Below are 12,045 nucleotides of genomic sequence, written 5' to 3' on the forward strand. Positions count from 1 at the left end.
TTCGTATTCCTCTGCGTTTGGGTTCTTCTTTTGTTTTCACTTTCCGGTGTTTAAACCGATCGTGACAGTATGTGTGTCATGTGTTATGCAGTATATTTATCAGGAGTTTAAAAAACATCTGTGTGTATTTAAGAGCCAGCTGTAGCTGTGTGTATTCATGTTTCATGTCAAAGGGCACAAAGGATTTGAGTATAGTGAATAGCCTAGAGTCAAATAGGTCATGGAAAGGAGACACTGGTCTGAGGAATGTCATGTGGTTCTTCAAGTTACAAGCCTGAACAGATACATATTGTTTTAAGCATGAGGGGAGGGAACAAAAACCTATATATTTACAAAGCCCTGATTCAGAGGGTCAGACTGATTTGGAGGATCCTCCCAGGACTACACTCTGGTTCTGGGGGGATTCACCAGGGCAGCCTCGGCTTCTTATTTCGTCCAGAAAATAAAAGTCTATCTCTTGAAATCAAAACCTAAGACTGAAGATTGTTTCATTTGAGGAAAAGGAAAACCACAACAATTGTCTGTACTTAACTAAATGTAATGTTGAACACTCTCTTCTGTGCTTCAAGTTGCACTGATCATCATCAATATCAGTCAGAAACACAGACAGGCGGGGGCGCTGCTGAGGTGCGCATGGAGTAGACGTGTTTTATCCAGCTCCTCCACACCAAGTTTCTTCGACGAGTGAAACTAAATGCCGTCTTCATTTTTATTTCATATACGTGTGTTGTGAACTTTATTTAGTTTGTGTCCCTCAATTAGTAAACACCTGGATGCGCAAAATGCCTTTAAAATCGGCAAAAGCCTTGAAAAGTTCTGGCCCTCAGCCGTCGGCTAGTTGTGATGAAGCTAATCCTGCCACTAGCCAAGCCTCTGCCGACGACAATACACCGTCGATGTGGAAAAAGATATCAAACAGGATTCTTGCGACCAATAAAGCTCTTAGAGCGAAGGTCAATGACTTAGAAGGGCGATCTCGGCGCAACAATATAAAAATAATTGGTATCCTGTAGGGAGAGGAGAAAGGGAGACCGACCGAGTTTGTCGCGGCGCTAATTCCAAAACTGCTGGGAGAGACTCACTTTCAAAGACCACTGGTCATTGACCGTGCTCACCGTGCGCTCAAGCTGAGGCCATCAGATGAGGAGAGGCCTCGCCTCATTATTGCTCGAGTGCATTTCTTTCAGAAAAAGGAATTAATTCTTCGACTTCGCCAGGATCGCACCCTGGAATACAATGGTCACAAGGTTTATATCTTTCCGGACTACACCGCAGAAGTTATGGAACAGCGAAGGGCATTCAGCGACGTGATGCGCGACTTGAGAGAGCTAAAGACAACACACAGTCTCCGCTTTCTAGACCTTTGCTGACCCTGTAGAGGCTGTGAAATTTGTGGAAACTAAGCTAAGACTGGGGTAGAGACATATGCGCAACAGTGGTATTACTCTTAAAATGCTTCATACTGCCTGTTGATACGTTATCATTTTTTTTTTCTTTTTCATTAAGAGTGTTTCCAAAACAGCATCTTTATAGACGGCGTCATTGTTAATAGTTATAGACTACAATGTTTGTAACTTGGAAGTGGAGTAGAGCGGGTTTTCCGTGATCGTAGTGACTGGTGATGGTTTTTCATACTACTTACATGCGACTCGAGTCGAATTAGGGACAATGTGCTTCATTTCGGGGAAGCCAGGGGTGGGAGGGGATGGGTCGACTTTGTTCTAAGTTCTAAAAGTTTACATGTTCCTGTCTTATGTGCTTGTTTTTTCTTCTTCTTTTTTTTCTGGACTGCCTCATTTCAATGTCTAATTTTTTTTGTTGTAGAACTTGATGTCTAACATTAAGGGAGAAGCCTTAACATTGGCTTCCTGGAATGTAAGAGGGCTTGGCCATGTAATTAAAAGAAGTAGAGTGTTTGCACATTTAAAATCACTCAAGGCTGATATAATATTTCTCCAGGAAACCCACCTCAGTATAACTCATCAATGCAGACTCAGGACCAACTGGATTTAACAGGTCTACCAGACCCCATTCAATGCCAAAGCAAGAGGTGTAGCTATTCTTTTTCGCAAGAATGTTCCTTTTCGACTTTCATCCATGGTTGCTGATCTCCAGGGTAGATATATAATGGTATATGGGCATATTAATGCATATTAATAACTTTGCTTAATATATATGGCCCCAATTTTGATGACTCTGACTTTTTCCACAAAATCTTTAGTGTAATTCCTGATGCTAATTCTTCAAATGTAATAATAGGTGGAGATTTCAACTGTTATTTAGATCCCTATAGATTATCATCAAAACCACCACCTACAACCACTTAACAATTTAATTAAATCTAAAGCATGGTTGACATTTGGAGGCTTCAACATCCGACTGATAGGGATTTTTCCTTTTACTCCCATGTTCACAAATCATACACTAGAATTGATTACTTTTTGGTAACATCTGAATTGATTTCCAATATTAATAATATTAAATATCACAATATATTAATATCTGATCATAGTCCAGTTACACTCCAAATTAAAAGTGTTTTGCCAAAAGGAAACTACTCGTGGCATTTCAACCCAATGCTAATCAGAGATTCAACTTTTATTTTACATTTAACTGAAAAAATTGATGAGTTTTTTGCGACTAACGACAATGGCGAGGTTTCAGATTCAATTTTGTGGGATACCTTTAAGGTCGTAATGCGAGGCCATATTATATCATTTGAGTCGTCTAAAAAACGGGCTTTAAATAGTAGGCTTCGGAAAATAGAGGAAACTTTGCCGGTACTTGAACAAGCTTATAGAGTGTCACTCTCAAATCTGATAATAATAAAATATTAAAACTAAAATATGAATATAATTATATCCTAAATGGCCAAATAGGTAACTTCCTCCTCAAACTCAAGCAAAAGAATTTTGAGTTAGGGGATAAACCGGAAAAGTTGCTCGCTAGGCAATTGAGGGGTGAACAGTTTTATTCTGAACTATATACTTCTAAAATGACAGATTCTGACCTTAATTATGATAGCTTTTTTTCTAAACTTAATCTTCCAAAACTTAGTGAATCCTCTAGGTCTGATCTAGAATTTAAATTGAAGATTTGTTAGAGGCGATTCCTGCTTTTCCATCTGGGAAAGCAGCAGGCCCGGATGGGTTTGGCTGTGAATTTTTTAAAGCTTTTGAAGCTGGCCCCTTATATGCTGAGAATGCTACAAGATTCAATGCAAAGGAAAAGGCTTCCTGATTCTTTGTATGAAGCAAATATTTGTGTAATTCTGAAAAAAGGAAAAGCTGAAACAGATCCAGCTAACTATAGACCCATTGCTCTTTTAAATTTTGATCAAAAAGTTTTGACTAAAATATTGGCTTCCAGATTAGCGCAACATATCTCAACAATTATTCATCCTGACCAAACTGGGTTTATTCCAGGAAGGTTTTCATTCTGTAATGTCCGCCTACTACTTAATATTTTATATTCTGATCATCAGTTAGCCGACAATTCTGCAGCCTTCACACGCTTTTCTCCTCTAATCCTGTGTCGTGGAATTTTAGCCGCATCAAATAATACTCACTAAGAGTCAAAGTCAAGGATCTCACAGACACACTGTCGACAGAATTTTCTTTGTCTGAATTTTATATATTCTGCAGAATAGGCTCTCACCCCCATGGTGCTTGAAGTTTAAAAACCTAAGAGCCCCGATTACAAGGTTGAACACACATTTATAGTAAGATGCTGAAACATGTGTAGTCATCAGTTTCTACGTCATTAAGAAGATAACCTTCAATTTGTCAGTGATTAAGAACATAAACAGCTAAACACAAATCTAGTGAAATCATAAAACGTATGTCTTGTTCTCAGTACATGATGTTTAAGTCCTTGGACATTGTACTTTGCTCAGAAGACAGAAAGAGCATAATTCTGTACGTTAGCAGAAAAACATGATCTCCATATGAATCACAATTTATGAGCTTATGATTGTAATTAAAAAATGAAAAATAGGATGAAAAATAAAACATAATAATATGAAAATAAAAGCATAATAAAAGTCCTCCACTACACTCCTCCCTTTTTATGATTTATTCATAACTTCATTTACTGTCATCGTTACGTAGCTCTGGTTATTACCCTTAACCATAGTGTACATATAGTTCTGTGCAGTTGCAAAAGCAAAAATGCACACACACATATTATGATCATGAACCTCATTTTTGAAAGAAGAAAAATAGTTCGTTTTCTTGAAGAAATTGAGCACAGTTAGAGTTGGGGTCGTGAGCCCTTGATGATTCCGGATTGAGCACAGTTAGAGTTGGGGTCGTGAGCCCTGAGCACAGTTAGAGTTGGGGTCGTGAGCCCTGAGCACAGTTAGAGTTGGGGTCGTGAGCCCTTGATGATTCCGGATTGAGCACAGTTAGAGTTGGGGTCGTGAGCCCTGAGCACAGTTAGAGTTGGGGTCGTGAGCCCTGAGCACAGTTAGAGTTGGGGTCGTGAGCCCTTGTTGATTAATTTCCTTTGTAGGTTCGGGTTTGGTAGGACCACACGGTGCAGTCGTGCCAAGCTATCCTGCTTTCTTGTTCTAATGAAATTATCTTAGTGTCTAAATTAATGTGGGGTCCCAAAGCTGGTGTTGTAATTACAGTTATTAAGCTGCAAGCGTCGTGTCGATTACCCACATTAAAGATGTCGTGTGCGTGTGTCCAAACCAAACCCAGAATACTGGAGTCGTCCTCCAATACCTTGTGAGCTGTTGCAGTTCTCTCGTGTCGTTCTTCGTATAAACTTGCAGTATACAGGTATCTGTGGTTCCCACCAATACGAAAAAGTGGTCCGTAGCAGTCGACTAGCCGTCCTCCCTTTGGTTTACACCTTGCAGTCCCGGACCAACCCTCCGGCAATGGGCAACGTGCACCCAGGTGGCACGCTCCGCGACCTTCACGGCGGTGTAAGTCGTCAGCAGAACCTGAAATGGCCCCTCCCACCGTCTCGCCTTCCAGGATTTCCTCCTCAGGTTTTTCACCAACACGAAATCTCCTGGTTTGATGTTGTGCAAAGGTCCCTCTGCGGGGCGTGGTAGTGCTGCTTTAACCTGTTTCGAGGTATTTTGAAAGATAGAAGACATAGAAATACAATACTACAACATGTAATTTTCATTTCGAAGGGTATCACCTGCCGCCCTGTGTGGTTCCCACCCCATATGTGGGGGTCTTCCAAAAAGTATTTCAAAAGGGGACAATTTAGTTCGGTCTCTGACCCTCATTCTCATGTACATGAGTACATGAGTACTTGTGGTAAGCATTGAACCCAATTCAATTTTGTTTCTTCACACATTTTGCTTAGTTTTGCCTTGATGGTGCCATTCTCTTTTTCCACTGCACCTCCACTTTGTGGGTGGTAGGCGCAGTGATTAGTCAAATTGATTTGCAAAAATTTACCCACATCTTTCACCACTTGGGCAGTGAAGTGTGCTCCATTGTCACTTGAAATTTTGTTTGGGATTCCCCATCTGGGAATAATGTCTTTCAACAACATTTTTGTCACCCCAGCACTGTCTGCATGTTTGGTGGGCATGGCTTCAGTCCACTTCGAAAAACATGTCTGTCATCACCAAACAATAACGTTTACCTTCTGCTGGTGTCAATTCAATGTAATCCATCATTACATGTGTGAATGGTCCCTCAGGAATGGGATGCCCCACAGGTGCGGTTTTTACCCCTCTCGCAACATTATCACCCAGACATATATGACAGTTTTCACAATGTCTCTGTGCTACAGGAGAAAAACCCTTTGTGAACCAATTTTGTCCCATGGCTGTCAGCATTCCTCCTTTGGACACATGGTCTAAGCCATGTGTCAACCTAGCAAAATGGGAATAAAAGTGTTTAGGTAAGCAAGGTTTTTGATTTGGACCCATCCAAATCCCTTCAGGAGTTTTGGTAGCTCCACACGATTTCCATAGAGCTATTTCTGTTGGGAGAGAAAATGTTTGCATGCTTATTAGTGACTCCTGTGCTGTTTCAGCTTCCTTTTCCTGGGAAATCTGTGTAAGAGAAAAATCAACGTTAGTAGAAATGAGAGATGCTTGCTTTGCCGCTGCGTCCGCGCGTGCATTGCCTCTCGAGACCACGTCCTGTTCCTTGGTGTGTGTTTTGCATTTACACACAGCTATTTGGAAAAGGAGTAAAATTTCCTCTAAAAGAGAAACAAGCAGTCAATGTAAATGGTTATAGATTGATTAGTAGCAATTTTATAAGCTTGTGTTAGTGCATGCAATTCAGCCACCTGTGCAGATTTGTGAGGTGGTAAGCATCCGGAGTCTACAACTTCAAAGTCAGACACAACTGCCCACCCCACCCTGTTTATACCTCTGTCATCTCTGGAAGAGGACCCATCCACATAGTATGTGAGGGTGCAATTAGGTATGGGTGTGTCAGCCAGGTCAGGCCTTGGTGTACATACTTCCCGTGGGGCAGACAAACAACAATATGGTGTACCTTCATCAGGTGTAGGTAACAATGTCGCCGCGTTCAGAACTGTACATCTTTCAACTGTGACATTAGACATTTGTAACAATGCACAGGAATAACGCAGCCACCTTGCTGCAGACAAGTGAGATGTGCGCTGTTCAAGCAGTATATGAGACACAGAATGAGGAAACCAACAGACGCAGCTGTGCGTATCCCACAAACTCACTGCTGGCTTGTACAGCTTTCTCTGCAGCTGCCACTGCCCTGAGACATCCCGGTAGGCCCCTGGCCACCGGATCAAGACGACCTGAAATATATGCAACTGGTCTCAACTTGTCACCATGTTCTTGCAACAAAACAGATGTCATACAGCCATTTCTTTCATCCACCATTTGAACAAAAGGCTTTTTTTGGATATGGCAGCCCCAAAGTGGGTGCCTGCTGTAATGTCTGTTTTAGTTCCACAAATGCCGTTCAGCCCTCTCTGTCCATCTTATCTTCTCTGATGGTGCTAAAGGTTTTTCATAAATCATGTCATGCAATGGTTGTTGCATCTCAGAATAGTTAGCAATAAAAGTCCTGCAATAAGATGTCATACCCAAAAATGACATTACTTGTCTCTTTGTAATGGGTTTTGGTATGTTAGCTATTGCCTCTATTCTCTTTGGAGAGAGACTTACCCATTGGTGTAATTTCGTGTCCTAGAAAGGTTACTTATGGACAGAGCACTGTACCTTCTTGAGGTTGACCTTGTGGCCCTCCTCAGCTAGATGAGTGAGCAGACGTATGGTGTTGTCTGTGCACGACTGCTGAGTCGGTGCCGCCATCAAGAGGTCATCCACGTACTGCAATAAAGCAACATCATCATCCAACACAAGTGTCTGTAATGAACAATGCAAGGCAGAGTTATAAATCGTGGGGCTCTCGCTATACCCCTCAAATGTAAAAGCAAACCAAAACTGGCTATCAGGATGGACAGGAACACTGAAAAATGCATTCGAAATATCCACTACACTCCTCACTCCAGAAAACCACTTGCTGTCAGCTGGTATCTGTGAGACAATTGTGTAAGGGTTTGGCACATTAGGTGCCCTTGCTTGTACCGCAGCATTTACTGCTTTGAGATCTTGAACAAACCTCCACTCTGTGGGCTGACCTGCTTCTCTGACCTTTTGTACAGGAAAAATTTGTGTTTTTACAGGTGAGTGTGGGCAGGGAACAATTATCCCTTTCTCCAATAAGGCCTCAAATACTGGCCTTATTCCCTCAAGCGCCTCCCTTTTTAGAGGGTATTGAGGTTTGCATGGTCTGTAATCACTCTTTGGGGTGATAACTACTGGTTCACACCCTTTAATCAAACCCACATCATATTTATTTTTAGCCCACAGGTAATCAGGTACTTTGTCAAGAACTTGTTGCAGTAAATCAATACTAGCACACGTCATGTGTGCTGGCAAAATGTTTTGTAAATTTGAATCTGCAGAAACAGCTTTCTGTATTATAACTCTCTCTCTCTCAGCAATGAAAAAAGAAACATAACTTCTCCTGTGCGCTGTTATCTGCTCTGAGAACTGCACGTTTTCTGACAACATTTCCCAATCAACAGCCTCGCTACAGGCCTTTGCAAATTCACCTGCTTTTTCCCATGGCTGACTGGTATTTTTTGCAATGGAAACATGGGGTACTGAATTTTCGGCATCAAAAATTTGTTCTTGTTTTTCTGTCAATTTAACGAGTGCCACACACCATGAGTCATTCCAGCATATATGGGTTAAAGTCAAACCTTCTGTTTTTACAGAGAACCATTTCTATGAGCTGTGCAATGCATGTTATCAGCTGGAATGACCTCGCTGGCTTGTGGCAATCTTATCTTCCCTTCAGCATGCAACTCTGAAAGGCCCATTCATACACACATACAACAGAGACACACATATAGATGACATTCTGGGATCCCAGCAAGAAATATTCAGGCCTTGGTTGTTACATAAGATGCTAGCATTAATTTTACACATCAAATCCCTCCCCATGAGGTTTTACCGGACACGCGTCAGATAAGAGGAACATATGCATAAACTCGTTACCGTCATGCATACAACAGAGTGGAGCAGTAAATTCTTCCCTCACTATATGCCCCGTAGCACTCATAGATGAGTTAAACTGCCCACTCAAGGTGACAAATGGGAATTCATCTTTGCGTATGACAGAGTTAGTTGCATCCAGAGTCTACCATAAACAACAATACCTGTCCCTCAACCATTATTTCTTCGAGAGGCAATTTTGAGTATGCCTCTCGATCAATTTCAAGCGAAGCAAGTCCTTCATTGCACAGAGCATTTCTTTCCCTATCACACACATCAGAAAAAACAGAATTAGCAAGCAGATAATAAGGCATTTGAACCGCAGAAAAAACAAGATTGGACTTACCCGCCTCCGTACGATGCTCCCCTTCCCCCTCCTGGCTTCAGTCGCCCCTTTCTTTACACGCCGGCAAGTTTCCTGCGCCCGCTTGGAGTTCCTCTGTCCCTTGAGTTTTCAAGAAATGGAAACATTGGGATTTCAAATGTCCTTTCTTCCCGCAATACCAGCAAACTCTCTCTTTTGGGTCTTCCAGCCACTGTTTTCCTCTCCTCTTCTCCCTTTCTTTCTGCTGTCCGTTGTCTCGGAAACGTTGTCCTTGCGAAGAGAAATTTCGCTGGTTGTGTTGTGGCTGTGTCCATTCTCCTATCTTGGCAAAAGCTAAAGATAACTGTTGGTCCGCCTTTCTCTGCTTTTTTCATTTGTCTTCATCTAGCAGGCGTTCAGCGTGCAGAGACTGTGTGACAACCTCGATAAGGCAGGTTGTGGTCGTGGTTCCAGTCAGGGTGTGTGGGTGCGCTGTCATCAGGCCATTTCTCCGTCATTTTCGTTCCCAGCCGGAAACCGTGTCTCTTTTCCAGGATCTTTTTCACTTCCTGGATTCTGGGTGAATAAGTTCGACAAAACTGAATTAATTCTTCGGCCATTACTGTTCCTCCTACCTCAACAGGGGAAAAGTGTCCTCCCATCTCCTGTATTTCCTGCCATCCATAGGGCCTGTACACCAGCATCGGTTGACCTTCCGGCCCTGCGACTTGAATCATGGGTGCTTGAATGCTGGATTTAGCTGTTTGTCTGGTGAACGGCATCTCTGCTGTTTCCTTAGGCCTTGCCTCCCGTTCCGTCTTTATCTGAACATCATCTTTGTTCTGATTCTGGTCCACGTGGCAGTTCTTGCATCGGCGGTGGCGGGGGTGCAATCAGGTAGTGCTTGTCGTGCTGGCTTTTGTATCTGTGCGGCTTGTTGAGCTGGTCGTTGTATCTGTGCGATTTGTTGAGCAGGTGGTGGTGGAGGGCGACGTTGTGGAGGGGGTTGGAGGTCATCGTCCAGAAGCGGTACCCTTGTGTATTGGAAATGTACCCCAGGTGGGGTACGTGCAGGTGCATAGGGAGGAGGAAAAAACAGAAAGTTAGGTTCATCATGTAATGAATCTGATGTAGGAAAACATTTGCTTAATGTTTAGCTCTGACTTAGTCTGAGTCAGTTCGTCCTTGGTCTTTATCTTACTCTGTGCTCTCATTTCTCTGCCATCCGCAATGATCTTTTCCCTTAATAAAATGAGTGCTTTTACACTCAGTGTTCCTTTAGGAGGAAAATCATACCTTTTGTCCCAGATTTTACGCTTTCCAACGCCCCCGTGCCCTTTGATTTGATCACTCGAGCATACACGCCATTTTCCAGATCCATTGACTTTGTACTCCCTTTCGAATTACCCTGACCCATGGTCACGAACGAAATAACGCTTACCGTATTATCTATTCAGATGCCACCACAACGGTTCTTTTTCAGATTCCGTCAGCTTTGACTTCAGAAATGGTTGAGACTCTCCCTTCCCTTAGGCCTGGGGTACGGAGCCCGAGACCTCTTGTCTCAGGGGTGATCAGTCAGTCTCTCCCAAACCTTCTGAAGTCTTCAGCTGTGGAATCCGCATCCTCGTCGCCATTATTGTCGTGGAATTTTAGCCGCATCAAATAATACTCACTAGGAGTCAAAGTCAAGGATCTCACAGACACACTGTCGACAGAATTTTCTTTGTCTGAATTTTATATATTCTGCAGAATAGGCTCTCACCCCCATGGTGCTTGAAGTTTAAAAACCTAAGAGCCCCGATTACAAGGTTGAACACACATTTATAGTAAGATGCTGAAACATGTGTAGTCATCAGTTTCTACGTCATTAAGAAGATAACCTTCAATTTGTCAGTGATTAAGAACATAAACAGCTAAACACAAATCTAGTGAAATCATAAAACGTATGTCTTGTTCTCAGTACATGATGTTTAAGTCCTTGGACATTGTACTTTGCTCAAAAGACAGAAAGAGCATAATTCTGTACGTTAGCAGAAAAACATGATCTCCATATGAATCACAATTTATGAGCTTATGATTGTAATTAAAAAATGAAAAATAGGATGAAAAATAAAACATAATAATATGAAAATAAAAGCATAATAAAAGTCCTCCACTACACCTGAAACTAGACATTTGGTATCTCGTTTTGTTCATGCTTTTACAACACCTATAAGCACCAAGCACCTTAAAATAGCCTGGTCTACTGAATTAAGCAACAACGTGTCTGATGAGATCTGGGAAGAAGGACTGTCGAGAATAAAGAGTTGTTCTGTAATTTCAAGATATAAACTAATCCAGTTCAAAGTTATGCATCGTATTCATTACTCCAAAACTAGATTGAACAAAATATTTCCCTCAATTTCTTCTCAATGTGATAGGTGCAAGATGGCAGATGGGACCTTGGCATATTTTTTTGGTTTTGCCCTACTCTTTATGATTTTTGGTCTAACATTTTTGAATTGTTTTCAAATATGGAGTTAACATTCAGTCCGACCACAATCTGGCCATTTTGGGCTATTCTGATGTTATGGATACTATCCCTCATACTCATCAGCACGCGCTAATGGTAGGCTTAATCGCAGCCAGAAAGATTATACTCCTCAATTGGAAAACCTCACAAGCACCTTGTTTTCAGAGATGGTTAAATGAGATGCTTCATATCATTCAAATGGAACAGCTACGCTTTGGTGAGCTTGGCGCACTAAAAAGATTTGAAGCCACTTGGGGACCTCTCTTGAGTCTTTTGGAAGTTCAAAAATAATATACTCTGTAATCATCTTATTTTATTTCATTTTATTTTATTTATTTATTAATTTATTAAGTTTTATTTACTTCTCCAATGGTGATATTACTGATTTACCACACAACTGTGAAAATGGTCAGCTATGCCTACTCTCAATAATTACTATGTATATATATTTGCTGACTGAGGCAATCCAGATGTTTTTTTTGTGTGTATCCTCGTTGTCTACTGTTGGTTGTTTATTTATGTTTCTGTGTTTGTTAATGCAACTTTAAACTTTAAATAAAATATTTTAAAAAAGAAACACAGACAGGCAAAAGTAAACTGCCAGTGTTGGAAAAATGAAAAAGTGCAGGAAAACATTTCTCTCTTAATTTGTACTGTTCCTTCAAGTCTATACAAATGTAAATAAGCTCA

General features: G+C 41.5%; 1 long non-coding RNA gene across 2 annotated transcripts; it reads right to left on the bottom strand.

Annotated features, from left to right (window-relative positions):
• Positions 1 to 3,612: 3,612 nt before the first annotated feature.
• LOC141369238 (uncharacterized) lies at positions 3,613 to 11,836 on the bottom strand. Of its 2 annotated transcripts, none has more exons than XR_012372809.1 (2): positions 10,282 to 11,836; positions 3,613 to 5,080 (listed from the first exon to the last, which is right to left on the bottom strand). It is a non-coding gene; the product is annotated as an uncharacterized lncRNA (long non-coding RNA). The 2 variants fall into 2 exon arrangements; XR_012372808.1 differs by lacking the exon at positions 10,282 to 11,836 and adding an exon at positions 8,883 to 9,819.
• Positions 11,837 to 12,045: the final 209 nt, after the last annotated feature.

This window comes from Misgurnus anguillicaudatus, chromosome 13, assembly GCF_027580225.2.
Source record: "Misgurnus anguillicaudatus chromosome 13, ASM2758022v2, whole genome shotgun sequence".
Lineage (NCBI taxonomy): Eukaryota > Metazoa > Chordata > Actinopteri > Cypriniformes > Cobitidae > Misgurnus > Misgurnus anguillicaudatus.